The following is an 18,318-nucleotide window of genomic DNA, read 5'->3' as shown; positions in this document are numbered from 1 at the left end:
TTACAGATGAATCTCCAGCTAGCGTGGCCATGACGAACTCTAGCTCAAGTCCCCTCAAAGCCGTTAACATGACTCACGAAATCGTAATGACACGATTGCAAACAAACCATACCACAGGTGAGGTTTGATCCCGCGGTCAGAGAGTCTCAAAACTCCAGACCGTTGCTTTAGCCACTGGACCAGCTAGCCACAATAAGATTCGTCCAACTAGGTATATTTCTACACCATAGGAGGGTTAGATGAAGGTTGGACGAATCTTATTGTGGCTAGTTGGTCCAGTGGCTAACGCGACGGTCTGGAGTTCTGAGACTCTCTGACCACGGGATCAAACCCCACCCGTGGTATGGTTTGTTTGCAATCGTGTCATTACGATTTTGTGAGTCGAGTAATGTACGTAGAGTTTGGGCCAAAGATAACGCTGTGGCAAGTTAGCAATGTTTAATCTAAAAGTTCTAAGATGTTAAAAAATGAGAAAACAGAACCTTAAATACTATACAACATTGGTAGAAATATTACTAGTGACAGTGTGACACTACACTGATTTTTTCATCTTATTAAAATTTTTTGGTTTAAAAAATAACAATGATAATAATATATTATTTATATTATCATATCATTTTCGTTCTCTGTATTCATAAGAATATGCTAAACCTGTATAGATCATTAAGAATTACTTGTAATATTCGGTAAATTTTATTTCAGATCAGAGAAAAATACAAAATGTTTTATTTCAAAATTCATTATGGTACATGGTTTATGTTATATGTTTACCCTGTGGGAGCTCTTGGATCCTTGAGATGGTAGTTGTTTATCCAGTGGAGCTTTTGGATCCTTGAAGTGGCAGTTGTTTACCCTGTGGAGCTCTTGGATCCTTGATGTGGCATTTGTTTGCCCTGTGTGGGAGCTTTTGGATCCTTGAGGTGGCAGTTGTTTACCCAGTGGAGCTCTTGGATCCTTGAGGTGGCAGTTGTTTACCCTGTGAGTGGGAGCTCTTGGATCATTGAAGTGGCAGTTGTTTACCCTGTGAGTGGGAGCTCTTGGATCATTGAAGTGGTAGTTGTTTACCCTGTGTGTGGGAGCTTTTGGATCCTTGAGGTGGAAGTTGTTTACCCAGTGGAGCTCTTGGATCCTTGAAGTGGCAGTTGTTTGCCCTGTGTGTGGGAGCTCTTGGATCCTTGAGATGGCAGTTGTTTACCCTGTGGGAGCTCTTGGATCCTTGAGGTGGCAGTTGTTGAATCCTTCCAGAAATTTAGTTGTGCCTATGAGTTACGAAAAACTCACAGAAAAGATAAACAGTACAAAAATAACAAAAAAAGGCACAATACCGTGACTGGAATGATACACAAATAACCAGTACAAGAGTTCTACATAATTACTCAGGTGACAACAGTGAAGGGCTTGCCATTAGCCGCAGGATGGGCATGGTATGCGCAGGCTAGCTGGATGGTTACTTTACTGGGTTTAAAGGTTGTTGACTACACTATGGTTATTAAAACTGCAAGTACTCTTTTCACCACCAGACAAGAATACTTCAATCCAAGGGTTCTTAATCTTTTTACAATTACAGACCCCAGATGTGTTGCCCATTATGTCCCCTTATTCCCTTCGCCAGACTATTACGATGATCATCATCACCCGTCCTATTAGGTTCCAGTATGACTTCAAAAGATGTCAGTTGCTTGGTTTTGCTCGACATATGGATAGCAAATAATAGGACAGCTGAAAGAAAATCATTAGGATTTATATTTATAGAAAAATGGCATTTTTCAGAGATTGAGAACTATACCCCATTAATTGGTTCTCATACACCCAAGAGGTATGAATGCCTCCGGTTACAAACCCTAGTAAATGCTCAGCATAAAAACACTAAATACACCTCTCACAGTATCTATCCTGTAGAGGCACAGGTTGGTTAGTTAAGAGAGTTCAAAGCCTATCAATGACATTAGGATCATTAAGGCTACATTGTAACTCTTTTTATCACCAAACAAAAATATTTTAATCCCTATTTAAAGATTAAAGCAAACTCTGCATATATTCACCTCTCAGAGTATATATCCTGAGTCCCATCCACAATAATGCTATCAGGTTAATTCTAAACCAGCTTCTAATTTTAACGCTAACATTGTTTTTTCCCCTTCATATACTTGCTCAAATTTCTCTACATTCTCTCCTTGGGTTAGGTTAGTTAGTGTTAATTAACTAAATTTAACTCATTATAATATAGTATACAAACACTAAAACCTGCAATAATGCATAATAATGCTATAATTTGATACTCAAACAGAAAACAGGTAACCACCAATTAGTACTATGCAAACATGATGCTAGTTAATACAGTGGAACCTCAAATTTCGAACTTAATCCATTCCAGGAGCTAGTTCTAAATTCGAAAAGTCCGAAATTCGAAGCAGTATTTCCCATAAGAAATAATGGAAATACAATTAATCCGTTCCAGAAACCCAAAAATATTCACAAAAAAACATACATTTTATAGAGATTAATTGCAGTTTTACATACACACAACAAATGCTATAGTCTTTAATTTTTTTTTTTTCAACAAGTTGGCCATCTCCCACTGAGGCAGGGTGACCCAAAAAAAGAAGGAAAATCCCCAAAAAGAAAATACTTTCATCATCATTCAACACACTCACACATTATCACTGTTTTTGCAGAGGTGCTCAGAATACAACAGTTTAGAAGCATATACGTATAAAGATACACAACATATCCCTCCAAACTGCCAATATCCCAAACCCCTCCTTTAAAGTGCAGGCATTGTACTTCCCATTTCCAGGACTCAAGTCCGACTATATGAAAATAACTGGTTTCCCTGAATCCCTTCACTAAATATTACCCTGCTCACACTCCAACAGATCGTCAGGTCCCAAGTACCATTCATCTCCATTCACTCCTATCTAACACGCTCACGCACGCTTGCTGGAAGTCCAAGCCCCTCGCCCACAAAACCTCCTTTACCCCCTCTCTCCAACCCTTTCGAGGACGACCCCTACCCCTCCTTCCTTCCCCTATAGATTTATATGCTTTCCATGTCATTCTGCTTTGATCCATTCTCTCTAAATGACCAAACCACCTCAAGAACCCCTCTTCTGCCCTCTGACTAATGCTTTTATTAACTCCACACCTTTTCCTAATTTCCACACTCCAAATTTTCTGCATAATATTTACACCACACATTGCCCTTAGACAGGACATCTCCACTGCCTCCAACTGTCTCCTCGCTGCTGCATTTACCACCCAAGCTTCACATCCATATAAGAGTGTTGGTACTACAATACTTTCATACATTCCCTTCTTTGCCTCCATAGATATCGTTTTTTGACTCCACATATACCTCAACGCACCACTCACCTTTTTTCCCTCGTCAATTCTATGATTAACCTCATCCTTCATAAATCCATCCGCCGACACGTCAACTCCCAAGTATCTGAAAACATTCACTTCTTCCATACTACTCCTCCCCAATTTGATATCCAATTTTTCTTTATCTAAATCATTTGATACCCTCATCACCTTACTCTTTTCTATGTTCACTTTCAACTTTTTACCTTTACACACATTCCCAAACTCATCCACTAACTTTTGCAATTTTTCTTTAGAATCTCCCATAAGCACAGTATCATCAGCAAAAAGTAACTGTGTCAATTCCCATTTTGAATTTGATTCCCCATAATTTAATCCCACCCCTCTCCTGAACACCCTAGCATTTACTTCTTTTACAACCCCATCTATAAATATATTAAACAACCTTGGTGACATTACACATCCTTGTCTAAGACCTACTTTTACTGGAAAGTATTCTCCCTCTCTTCTACACACCCTAACCTGAGCTTCACTATCCTCATAAAAACTCTTTACAGCATTTAGTAACTTACCACCTATTCCATATACTTGCAACATCTGCCACATGCTCCTCTATCCACTCTATCATATGCCTTTTCTAAATCCATAAATGCAATAAAAACTTCCCTACCTTTATCTAAATACTGTTCACATATATGCTTCAATGTAAACACTTGATCTACACATCCCCTACCCACTCTGAAGCCTCCCTGCTCATCCGCAGTCCTACATTCTGTCTTACCTCTAATACTTTCAGTTATAACCCTACCGTTTGCTTTTCCTGGTATACTCAGTAAACTTATTCCTCTATAATTTTTACAATCTCTTTTGTCCCCTTTCCCTTTATATAAAGGGACTATACATGCTCTCCGCCAATCCCTAGGTACCTTCCCCTCTTTCATACATTTATTAAACAAAAGTACCAACCACTCCAACACTATATCCCCCCCCCCTGCTTTTAACATTTCTGTCATGATCCCATCAGTTCCAGCTGCTTTACCCCCTTTCATTCTATGTAATGCCTCACGTACCTCCACCACACTTACATTCTGCTCTTCTTCACTCCTAAAAGATGGTATACCTCCCTGGCCAGTGCATGAAATTACCGCCTCCCTTTCTTCCTCAACATTTAAAAGTTCCTCAAAATATTCTTGCCATCTACCTAATACCTCCCTCTCCCCATCTACTAACTCCCCTACTCTGTTTTTAACTGACAAATCCATACTTTCCCTAGGCTTTCTTAACTTGTTTAACTCCAAAATTTTTTCTTATTTTCATTAAAATTTCTTGACAGTGCCTCTCCCACTCTATCATCTGCTCTCCTTTTGCACTCTCTCACCACTCTCTTCATTTTTCTTTTACTCTCCATATACTCTGCTCTTCTTATAACACTTCTGCTTTGTAAAAACCTCTCATAAGCTACCTTTTTCTCTTTTATCACACCCTTTACTTCATCATTCCACCAATCACTCCTCTTTCCTCCTGCCCCCACCCTCCTATAACCACAAACTTCTGCCCCACATTCTAATACTGCATTTTTAAAACTATTCCAACCCTCTTCAACCCCCCCACTACTCATCTTTGCACTAGCCCACCTTTCTGCCAATAGTCGCTTATATCTCACCCGAACTTCCTCGTCCCTTAGTTTATACACTTTCGCCTCCCTCTTACTTGTTGCCACCTTCCTCTTTTCCCATCTACCTCTTACTCTAACTGTAGCTAGAACTAAATAATGATCCGATATATCAGTTGCCCCTCTATAAATGTATACATCCTGGAGCCTACCCATCAACCTTTTATCCACCAATACATAATCTAACAAACTACTTTCATTACGTGCTACATCATACCTTGTATATTTATTTATCCTCTTTTTCCTAAAATATGAATTACTTATTACCAAATTTCTTTTTACACATAGCTTAGTTAAAGGCTCCCCATTTACATTTACCCCTGGCACCCCAAATTTACCTACTACTCCATAACATTTTTACCCACTTTAGCATTGAAATCCCCAACCACCATTACTCTCACACTTTATTCAAAACTCCCCATGCATTCACTCAACATTTCCCAAAATCTCTCTCTCTCCTCTACACTTCTCTCTTCTCCAGGTGCATCCACGCTTACTATAACCCACTTTTCACATCCAATCTTTATTTTAGTCCACATAATCCTTGAATTAATACATTTGTAGTCCCTCTTTTCCTGCCATAGCTTATCTTTCAACATTATTGCTACTCCTTCTTTAGCTCTAACTCTATTTGAAACCCCTGACCTAATCCCATTTATTCCTCTCCATTGAAACTCTCCCACCCCCTTCAGCTTTGTTTCACTTAAAGCCAGGACATCCAGCTTCTTCTCATTCATAACATCCATAATCATCTCTTTCTTATCTTTAATTATGTATAGTAATATAAAATAACATTTTTACTTACCTTTATTGAAGATTGGTGATGGCATCTAGAAGATAGGGAGGAGGTGAGAGGGAGTTGGGGTTATTGTTTGGAAGGAGAATCCCCCTCCATGAGGACTTCCGGTATCAAAGTCCAATCTGCGGTTGCTTCCCTTCTCTGTATTTTAATGCCACTAGGACCAGCTTGAGAGTCATTGGACCCCTGTCTCACAAAATAACTATCTACAGTCCTCTGTTTCTGTCTCACAAAATAACTGTCCACAATCGTCTGTTTGTCTCACAAAATAACTCCTCAATTCATCTGTTTCTGTGTCACAAAATAACTGTCCACAATTGTCTGTTTGTCTCACAAAATAACTCCACAGTCATCTGTTTCTGTCTCACAAAATAACTGTCCACAGTCCTCTGTACATCCTGGCAAGCTCAACAAGTCTCACTCCAATCTCATACTTCTGTATTATTTCTTTCTTCACATCTATGGTATTTCTCACTTTCTTTACCACAGGGGTACCGCTAGCAAGTTTCTTTGGGCCCATGGCAGCTTATTTCACAGCCCCACAAGCACTAAACACAATTAAATAATTGTAAAATGTGTGAATGAGATCGCAGGTTAGTGTTCACTCAAGCATAAACAAAGCTAGACTGCTCACGGCGCCTGTGCGGGGACGCAACAGAGCGGGCCAGCGGACAGGTCCCGTACCTGGCGGTTCGAAAATAGGGGCACAGTTTGCCCGAAAAAATGGTCTTATTTTCGAAAAGTTCGATATGTGATACGTTCAATTTTTGAGGTTCCACTGTATTGATTTGCCAATTTCACACAAATTTCAAAAGATGCCAGTTTCAAAATAGGCCCCAGAATAAACAAGACAGACATTCCTGACACTAAAATAACATTTTCTCTGTTCATTAGTCACGTCTCCAGGCCCCTCTTACATTTCTTTTGCTTTCCACTTTGAGTTATTATTCTCACAAAAAATAGAAGACTTACTGTTATGCAGAGTACTGAATTAGTGTAAAAATGGTATAAATAATATCAGCACACTTGTGAATGAATATTTGACTCACCAGTTGATGTGTATTGAATGCGTGGCATGATTTGTTTACTTTTGAACATTGGCAAAAATCGAACATTTCTGCTAATTTGAGCTCATTTTCAAGGTACTTTTCATTGTGAAACCAATCAGAATCATCCCAATTTCTATAATTTGTCTTCCATTCTATAACATGAGACCAAGAAAACGAGAATACAACCATAAATACCATATGAAAATGCACTGCAAATCGTTGTTTTAAACAAAATACGTTCATGGTCGGAGCTTTTTTTTTTTTCTCCTTATGCACTCTGTGCTACAGTTTTTTTTTTATACTGTGCACACTGACCACATAGACCCATTTTTTCATATGTAGGCCTACCAGCTTTCTCTCACTAGATTTGAAGGTGCTAGAATTTACGAGTACTGGTATGGCACCAACCCTGACATGCAAGCCATACTAGTATGACACTGACCCTGAAAGGGTTAAGACTACAAATATTTTAAGGTAATTAATGAATGTACTATATATGTATTTTATCGCTTTGGGGAGCTTTACTTAAATGTAGTATATCATGTGTGGGTGGGGTGGGCTATATGTGTATATGTGTATGTATGTATATGTGTATATGTATATACTTTTTTTTGGTGAGTGTGTGTGTGTGTGTTCCTAAAATTGTTTCCTTAAAATCTGTGGTTGAGTATAAGAGGTTGTCTTCAAAATTCATTGTGATGTCTGCAGTATTATTATTTCAGTAGGTATATTAGGTGGCAGTAGCCTGAATTGACACAAGGGATGTCATCATTGAATCTGAACCTGTTGTTTAATGTGATATATGTCAGAATTATAGTTTTTATGATCAATATTACCTCTCTCTCTCTCTCTCTCTCTCTCTCTCTCTCTCTCTCTCTCTCTCTCTCTCCATCTTTGTAATTTGTGATAAGGTGTGTAAGACCTTGTCTGTACCATCCATCTATTATATGTACCATATTATTAACACCCATACAAGAAGTCTCTGAATGTATTTTGAGTGAGGTGTGTATCGTATTAAGCAGTAGTAACCTGAGTTAAGTATAATTGGAAGTATTCATTGAACTTAAGCCCTTGTGTCATATGATCTATTTTAGACTTCTGACTTTATAGTAAATATTTACTCTTGCATAAGCTATAAGGGAAGGTAAGCGAGGAATTCTTGCGTTGTGTTGAGATTCTCACACGAGATATCATCAATGGCAAACATGGCAACTGACTTAGAGGAACCTATTTCAGCAGTTGATGGAAATGATGATAACTTCCAGACCTTTAAAAGTAAACAAAAGAGAAAAAGTGAGAAAGGGTTAGAGCGCCGACGTAGTCAGATTCACTTGACTCGTAGGCAATGTGAAACTAAATGTCCTTGGTGCACACAGGGTGCAAGAAGCCTTTCTTCAAAGGAAGAATGTGTTAAGCTGAACTTCCCTGACAACACCCTGCTGCCTGCTAAGTGTGCATGGCTAATGGAAGCAGTAAAGAAACATCCTAAGGCAAGGATACAGTTTAGAAATAACTTACACAACTTTGTGTTTGCAGAACAGGATGAAGAATTGATCAAGGATCTACTTAATACACCTTATGGGGGTATTAAGTTGCTCCAACCTTCATCAGACACTCACCACTTTAAAAAATTGGTCTGTATTATAATCTTTGGATACCCTCTCTACCTGGACCCATCCTATCTGACTCTAAGTGAGCATATCATCAAGCCTAGAAGATTTAAAGGACGCTCCCAAATTATTGTCAGTTGGGTAGGTCCTGTGCCCCTCTCCCGAAATATCTGGGTGCATGGTTTACGTTTCCTAAACATAGAAGTGTACCTACCCCCTAAACGTAGGTGTTACAAATGCCAGCACTATGGCCATGTTGCAGTAGACTGTGGAATACTACATTCTTGGTGTGGTAAGTGTGCTGGGAAACATTCTACTAGAGAATGCACAGTAGGCCTTGACTGCCAAAAATTCAAGTGTATTAACTAAAAAAGTTGGGGTTACAGTTTCCCATAAGGACTGCAGTCAGAACCCAAACAACCTTCAATGTAAACCTGATAACAGTCCTTTAATGGTAACCCAGGATGAGGCCATCCAGTCTACCACAGCCAGATCTGAGACTGAACCTCTGCAAAGTGTATTAGAGCCCTTCCTCCCTGCAAAGGATTCTGGTGATACCAGAATGCCATCACACACACCAGTTGTGGAGGAGCTAGCCACCCCTGCTAGCACATGTGGAACTACTGATCTGCCACTACCTATACATACGCCTACACCTGAATATGGGGATGAGCATGTCATTTTTCCCGATACACACATCTACAACAGTCAGACGAACACCACACTTGTAACCCCCCTGGAAGCTGGAGATAATTCAGATGTACAGGACGTATCTACAATGAATGATAAGGCAGTCTTGCCACAGGCACCATCAGAGAGCACTAATGTAACCATGGTACCTGTTAAGGTGATAGGTGTTGCAGAAAGAACTACCTCAGAAGTGCCTTCCTCTGGAGAGGCATTGGATTTGCCTGACCTTCCTCAAATTATAACAAATTTGCAGGAAAAAATAGAGCATCTTGAACAGATACTGACAAATTTAATAAATATATGTAGTCAGGATGATGCTCCTGAGTACGGTGATGATGTCAAAAGTGCAGCAATATCCATTCAATTTCAAGCAATTTGTAAGAAAGATGCCTGTGACTCTTGGCTTCATGAGTTGCATTGGAACTGGCTGCCAATATGCTGAAAAATGCTTAACCCTTTCAGGGTCCGTCCCGTAGATCTACGGCTTTATGGTGAGTGTCCAAACCGTAGATCTACGCCATGAGCTCAGCTCACTCTGATAAACTGTGAGTGGTACATTTGGGCCTAGATATGAGAGAATACATCTATGTGGTATGTGTGCACCACATAAAACAGATCCTGCAGCACACTGTGTATAATGAGAGAAAAAAACTGAAATCATGATTTTTCGATTAAAACAGCAACTTTGCAGTGTTTTTTCGTATGTTTTTTATAGTTGTATTTGCGATTTCTTGGTCTCATTTGATAGAATGGAAGACATATTACAGAAATGGAGATGATTTTGATTGGTTTTAGCACTGGAAATGGCTTGAAACTGAGCTCAAAGTAGCGGAAATGTTAAATTTTTGCCAATATTCAAGAGTAAACAAACGACCTCACACGTCTAATACACGTCAGCTGGTGGGTCTAATATACATTCACAAATATGGTGATGATATTTATACAATTATTACAGTATTGCATAACAGTAAATCTTCTATTTTTTGGTGTGAATAAAAATTCATTATGTGAATAAAAAATCAAAATGGAATTTATTTGTAAAGCCTCAAAACATAACTAATGAACAGAGGAAATGTTAGTTTAGTGCCAGGAATGCCTACATTGTTTATTCTGGACCCTATTTTGAAATTGGAATATTTTGAACTTTGTGTTAAATTGGCCAAATTAACAATTTCCGATCACTTTATTTTGTAGTTGAAACAGTTGACTTGGCGAATTCTTGTGCTCAATCGATAGAATAGAAGTAATACTAGTGAAATAGCTAAGAATTTGGTTGATTGGAATAATGTAATTGGCCTAAAATGGGAGTCAAAGTCGGCAAAATCGCCGATTCGTAAATATCGCTGACACATCAAAATTTGCGAGAGCATAATTTCGTCAATTTTCCACCAAATTTCGTACTTTTTGTTTTATTACCTTCACAAAAAGATTCTCTACGATTTCATAAGAAAAAATAAAAATTTTTTTTTTTTTAAATTCTTGGACACTGGTGCGTGACTCCAGATTTGGGCCTTGGACCCTGAAAGGGTTAAACGGAAAGGTCCTGAAGATAAAGACGTACAAACTATGTTATTTGCTCTTAAGTATCTGCACACTGTAGCCAAAGCATAATAGTCTTACCATCTTAGGAGGAAGAAATTGTAATAACTCACCACAATGGATACATTACAAATCTTTTCATGGAACATTGCTTCCATCAGGAAGCGGTTGCCTGACACATCATATTAGTGCAACCAAGAATATTGATGTCATCTGTTTGCAGGAATGTAGACTGAAAGATGGAGCACCTCCACCAAAGTTGCCTGGATATGCAGCTTATAACCTAAGGTCAACCAACTGTTGTGTGATATATGTCAGAAAGAACTTGCCACATTCACTCCTTTCCTTGCAGAGTCGAGTTAACATGCAGTATCATGGTGTCAAAGTATATGCAGGCAATTTTTCCCTAAACATTTTTAATCTCTATGCCCCAGCGAACCAGCTTCAACCTGATGCCTTACCAGTTCGTATCAATAGTGAACCTACCCTCATTCTTGGAGACTTTAATGCCAGACATAGAATATTGGCGAGTCTATAACAAACACCAATGGAACTAAACTAGTGAGATTGCTAAATGAGCATGATAATGTTCGAATTGTGGGCACTACTGAGCCTACTCACATATATGGTGGCATACTAGATCTGTGTCTTGGATTTAATACATCGTATACAATTCATGACTCGATCATAGTTGATGATCTTTTATCTGATCACTTCCCTAGACTCACAACTGTCAATCTTGATTACATCTCCAGTAATCAAGGAGCTAAATACAGAAGGAGGAAACTTATTCTCAACCCAGAGCACAGAGAACTTTATTAACAACTTGGATAAATGGTATAAGAATTACGAGCCCATTGACACACAACAATTCAACGATGATTTAGTTGCCACTATTGAGACTGCCCTCTCAGATCAAGTGGGCAGGAAAAGAAAACATAGACCTTCCACTGTAACTGACAATAAAAACCAATGTAAATACTATAATGATCCACAGCTACACAATCTAACACATGCAGCTAGGAGGATTGGTACAGCATACTGTGAATGTAGAACCCCAGACCTGCTCAGAATGTTCCAAGCTGCACTAACAAATGCAAGGAATAGAAAGCAAGAGCTTAGCCAACAGTAATGGGAACAGTTTGTTAGTGGATTAAATAGCTCTGCCCCTTTAAGTTTGGCTTGGAAAGGTATAAATAAAATAACCAGGAAAAAGACTGGCAATGTTGATCATCCCTTCCCTCTTGAAAAAGCAAATGACCTCATAAATGAGCAGTCCAAAACATCCAGGCATGAAAACCTTCCATCTCATATTAAAACAAATTTAGAGAGTGCTTCTGAAGAAATGTTGAAACTGATTAATTTTATGAGCCAAAATATTGATGAGAGTGACTGCCTCTTCACCGAGTATGAATTAGATAATGCATTAGCTAAAGGTTGATCAACTGCTCCTGGAGAGGATGGTATAACCTATGATATTCTCAGAACTCTAAGGCAAGTGCCTGATAACCCTTTGTTGGCATTGTATAATCTCAGTTACACTGAGGGCATTCTTCCTACTTCCTGGACCAATAGTCTCATTGTGAATAAATAACAAAAAGGCACAATACCGTGACTGGAACGATACACAAATAACCCGCACATAAAAGACAGAAGCTTATGACGACGTTTCGGTCCGACTTGGACCATTGTGCCTATCCCTAAGCCCCAACAGCCTGATACATTTAGACCGATCTCCTTAACTAGTTGTCTTTGTAAAACTTTTGAAAGAATGATACTTAACAGACTGTACTACAGAATCAGACACCAACTTTTCCCCTACCTCTATGGGTTCATGAAAGGTAAAAGTGTGCAAAACTGTATTTCCACCTTTCTCACTGCACACACCTCTACTAGTTTTACCACATTTCTTGATCTAAAATCTGCATTTGATATCACAAACAGAACCGTTATACTACATGAACTAGCCAAAATGAATATTGGTGGTATCTCACTCTGCTGGATAATAGGATACCTGTCAAATAGAGTATCCTCTGTCCTCTATCAAGGCTTTAGAAGTGAGTCTAAAGAAATGTCCCTAGGCACACCACAGGGAGGAGTTCTCAGTCCCATGCTATTTAATATTCTGATTAATGCTCTCCTAAATGCTCTACCTGCCTCACTTAAAGATACAGCTATAAGCTATGCTGATGACATCATGATCCACACAACAGGGCATAAGAAGATGAATACCGTTCTTAATTAAGTTCAAGCAATTTGTAATCGACTAGGCCTCATAATATCTTCCTCTAAAACAAAGATATTAACAAGCAAACGACATCCCCCACCCTTCTGTTTGCAGGGTGAAATCATTAGCTACGTTAAAACTTACAGATATCTCAGTGTAGATGTACCCTTTAACAAATCCACTTTACCACAACTAAATAAGAAATACAAAGATAGGCTAAATGCTCTCAAAGCTGTTGCTGGCTACAACCCCAACTATGGTGCTAATGTGAGAATCGTGAGAATGATGTACATAGCCTATGTTAGGTCCTTAATTGATTATGCTGCTCCCATGTTGATATTAGGTAGAGAAAGTTCCCTCCGACCTTTGGAGTTAATGCAAAATGAAGCTCTCAGAATTATTCTTGGTTGTCCCAAATCTACAAAGGTTCTTAATATGAGGAAGGAGCTTGGTATTTCTAGTATCAGTGACAGGATTGTTGAGATTAACACTGTACTCGGTATTAGAATGTTAAGAAATGAACCAGACACTGTCACAATGAACCTTACTAAGTGTCTAGAAGTAAATACACAGATCTAAATGGATTGTGAAAATGTGCAATTGCATTAAGTTTTATAACCTGCATGAACTGTATCACTGTAGACAACAAGAGCATTTCACCCCTCCATGGAAGATGTGCTCATTTAATATCACATACCTACAAGTCCCTCCCAAGAAGCTCATTGCTAGTAATCCCTTCCTTAAATCACTTGTTAAAGCAACTGCTCAAGAAGAAATTTCTTGCCTAGCTGGTAGTAATAAGTTATCACAAGTTATATACACTGATGAATCTAAACAGGAGTCTTCTGGCAGGGCTGCATCTGCTCTTGTTGCCACTTCCCTAGTTAAGAACGATAATAAACTTGTTGAACTAGGCATAAGAATTAACAACTGGGCGTCTACATTGGAAAATGAACTGTTTGCAATCCTAATGGTGCTAAAGCTAGCCTATGAGACTGAGCTTGACTCTATCATCATTAGTGATTCTGTGTCATCACTGAATGCTCTTAACTCATATAATGACTCCAACAACATGCTCATTGGAGAAGCCAAGTGTAGATACTCAAAAAATCAGGAACAAAGGAATTAATATACAATTGCAATGGATCCCATCACACATTGGATTACTCCTTCATGATAAAGTTGATATGTTAGCCAAGAAGAGTACCCAGAAGGAGAATGTAGAATATAACTTTGGTATACCTGTGTCTAGTATTAGGAATAATATTAGGAGAGAAGTAAATAATGAAAATGATTGTTATAGGAATGCAGTTAGAAGCCTGAGTAGATCTATAACCCACTATAATAACATGAACGTAGATAAGTATGTTTATGGAGCAACGTGCCATGTGAACAGACTGACTGATGTTGTAGTGGCCAGGCTTAGGCTTGTTTACAAATACTTCTGGCAGTTTGGGAGAGAGACAGATGATGATCAAACTAAATGTAAATTATGTGATCAGGCATATGGTCACTGTCTTGAACACTATGTGCTTAATTGTCCACTTATTGAGGAATACAGAGATACACAATATAATAACCTATGTGACATGCCAAGATATCTTATTAATGAAAATAAGATATCAGATATACTAAGCAAATTTCCTAAATTTGCTTGTAACAGATAACTGAACTGTAGATATGTAGATATAAATCCATATGTATTCCTGTTAACCCTTTGGGGACTAGTTCCTAGGCCTTTTGTGTATCCATATGGGTGATGAATGTTGCAGCGAGAAGAAGGCTGGAGGCAGTGGAGATGTCATGTCTGAGGGCAATGTGTGGTGTGAATATAATGCAGAGAATTCGTAGTTTGGAAGTTAGGAGGAGGTGCGGGATTACAAAAACTGTTGTCCAGAAGGCTGAGGAAGGGTTGTTGAGGTGGTTCGGACATGTAGAGAGAATGGAGCGAAACAGAATGACTTCAAGAGTGTATCAGTCTGTAGTGGAAGGAAGGCGGGGTAGGGGTCGGCCTAGGAAAGGTTGGAGGGAGGGGGTAAAGGAGGTTTTGTGTGCGAGAGGCTTGGACTTCCAGCAGGCATGCGTGAGCGTGTTTGATAGGAGTGAATGGAGACAAATGGTTTTTAATACTTGACGTGCTGTTGGAGTGTGAGCAAAGTAACATTTATGAAGGGGTTCAGGGAAACCGGCAGGCCGGACTTGAGTCCTGGAGATGGGAAGTACAGTGCCTGCACTCTGAAGGAGGGGTGTTAATGTTGCAGTTTAAAAACTGTAGTGTAAAGCACCCTTCTGGCAAGACAGTGATGGAGTGAATGATGGTGAAAGTTTTTCTTTTTCGGGCCACCCTGCCTTGGTGGGAATCGGCCATTGTGATAATAATAAAAAATAATAATAAAAAATATGCTCTTGCACTACCATCCACAGGATGGATATGGGGTGCACAATAAACTAGCCACTTTGGTGGCAAAATCTCAAATCTGGGGTGGGCTGACCTGAATGGCTGCCATACCTTCCAAACCTGACTTCCTACATATTAAACTCGCCTTTCACCCTACATTAAGATTACAAATATTTTAAGGTAAGTAATGGGTGTACTGTGTGTGTATTTTACTTTTTATTGTTTTTAATGCCTAGTTCTGTTGCTAACATCATATATGTTAGTGTCAACATGTTACCTAGCATTTATAAGTGGAAAAAATGGCATTCTGTTTTCCGGCGATGTCTGCTTTTCGGCAGTAGCCTGGAACCTATCTTGCCGCATAAGTGGGGCCCTACTGTACTCAATTGTACTACATATTGTAAATTGTTTACTGTAATTTTTACCACTGAATCTATTATAGCTTAGTTATTCTTAAGTTAATTTTAAGCCTGCCCAAAATGCTCTGCATACAAGGGGCTTTTGGCATGTACACCCAACTACAATAATTCCTTGTACAACTATGTAGACAACTACCCAGGGGGGTACTACCATCCTGCCAAGTGAGTGTGAAACAAAAGCCTGTAATTGTTTTACATGATGGTAGGATTGCTGGTGTCTTTTGTCTGTCTCATAAATATGCAAGATTACAGGTACGTCTTGCTACTTCTACTTACACTTAGGTCACACTACACGTACATGTACATGTTTATTTATACACACTCATCTGAGTTTTCTTTGATTTTATCTTAATAGTTCTTGGTCTTATTACTTTTCCTTTTATATCCATGGGGAAGTGGAATAAGAATCTTTCCTCCGTAAGCCATGCGTATTGTAAATGTCAACTAAAATGCCGGGAACAATGGGCTAGTAACCCCTTTTCCTGTAATAATTACTAAAAAGAATAAGAAGAAAATTGTCAAAGTGGGAAGTCTGAATGTGTGTGGATGTTGTGCAAATGATAAGAAAGAGATGATTGTGGATGTTATGAATGATAAACTGGATGTCCTGGCTTTAAGTGAAAGAAAGCTGAAGGGGGTAGGAGAGTTTCAGTGGAGAGGAATAAATGGGATTAGGTCAGGGGTTTCAAATAGAGTTAGAGCTAAAGAAGAAGTAGCAATAATGTTGAAATAAGTTATGGCAGGAAAAGAGGGACTACAAATGTATTAATTCAAGGATTATGTGGAGTAAAATAAAGGTTGGATGTAAAAAGTGGGTTATAGTAAGTGTATATGCATGTGGAGAAGAGAGAAGTGTAGAGGAGAGAGATTTTGGGAAATGTTGAGTGAATGCATGGGGAGTTTTGAACCAAGTGTGAGAGTAATGGTGGTTGGGGATTTCAATACCAAAAATGTTGTGGCGGGAGTAGTAGGTAAATTTGGGGCGCCAGGGGTAAATGAAAATGGGGAGCCTTTAATTGAGCTATGTGTAGAAAGAGGTTTGGTAACAAGTAATACATATTTTATGAAGAAGAGGATAAATAAATATACAAGGTATGATATAGCACGTAATGAAAGTAGCTTGTTAGATTATGTATTGGTGGATAAAAGGTTGATGGGTAGGCTCCAGGATGTACACGTTTATAGAGGGGCAACTGATATATCGGATCATTATTTAGTTGTAGCTACAGTTAGAGTAAGAGGTAGATGGGAATAGAGGAAAATGGCAACAACAAGCAAGAGGGAGGTGAAAGTGTATAAACTAAGGGAGGAGGAAGTTCGGGTGAAATATAAGCAGCTATTGGCAGGAAGGTGGGCTGGTGCAAGTATGAGTAGTGGGAGGGGGTGGTTGAAGAGAGTTGGAATAGTTTTAAAAATGCAGTATTAGAATGTGGGGCAGAAGTTTGTGGTTATTTGAGAGTGGGTGCAGGAGGAATGAGAAGTGATTGGTGGAATGATGAAGTAAAGGGTGTGATAAAAGAGAAAAAGTTAGCTTATGAGTGGTTTTTACAAAGCAGAAGTGTTATAAGTAGAGTATATGGAGAGTAAAAGAAAGGTGAAGAGAGTGGTGAGAAAGTGCAAAAGGAGAGCAGATGATAGAGTGGGAGAGGCACTGTCAAGAAATTTTAAAGAAAATAAGAAAAAATTTTGGAGTTAAACAAGTTAAGAAAGCCTAGAGAAAGAATGGATTTGTCAGTTAAAAACAGAGTAGGGGAGTTAGTAGATGGGGAGATGGAGGTTTTGGGTAGATGGCGAGAATATTTTGAGGAACTTTTAAATGTCGATGAAGAAAGGGAAGCGGTAATTTCATGCACTGGCCAGGGAGGTATACCATCTTTTAGGAGTAAAGAACAGGATGTGAGTGTGGGGGAGGTGCGTGAGGCATTACGTAGAATGAAAGGTGGTAAAGCAGCTGGAACTGACGGGATCATGACAGAAATGTTAAAAGCAGGGGAGGATATAGTGTTGGAGTGGTTGGTATTTTTGTTTAATAAATGTATGAAAGAGGGGAAGGTACCTAGGGATTGGCAGAGAACATGTATAGTCCCTTTATATAAAGGGAAGGGGGACAAAAGAGATTGTAAAAATTATAGAAGAATAAGTTTACTGAGTATACCAGGAAAAGTGTACGGTAGGGTTATAATTGAAAGAATTAGAGGTAAGACAGAATGTAGGATTGCGGATAAGCAAGGAGGTTTCAGAGTGGGTAGGGGATGTGTAGATCAAGTGTTTACATTGAGGCATGTATGTGAACAGTATTTAGATAAAGGTAGGGAAGTTTTTATTGCATTTATGGATTTAGAAAAGGCATATGATAGAGTAGATAGGGGTACAATGTGGCAGATGTTGCAAGTACATGTACATAAAAAGCACCTGGTGGTTCACACTTACACTCACTCACCCATTTGACTATAAGCACAGAAATACGTATCTTAAAATAATGATTCCTAACTAGTCACAAGTTTGCCTGTGATACTCCAATATAGAAACTATGTATTGTGCCTAAACAAAAGCATTCACATTGCTAAACTCACAAACTAGTATTTAGTCAC

Source organism: Cherax quadricarinatus, chromosome 74 (assembly GCF_038502225.1).
Source record: "Cherax quadricarinatus isolate ZL_2023a chromosome 74, ASM3850222v1, whole genome shotgun sequence".
Lineage (NCBI taxonomy): Eukaryota > Metazoa > Arthropoda > Malacostraca > Decapoda > Parastacidae > Cherax > Cherax quadricarinatus.
This window is presented reverse-complemented; position numbering follows the sequence as displayed.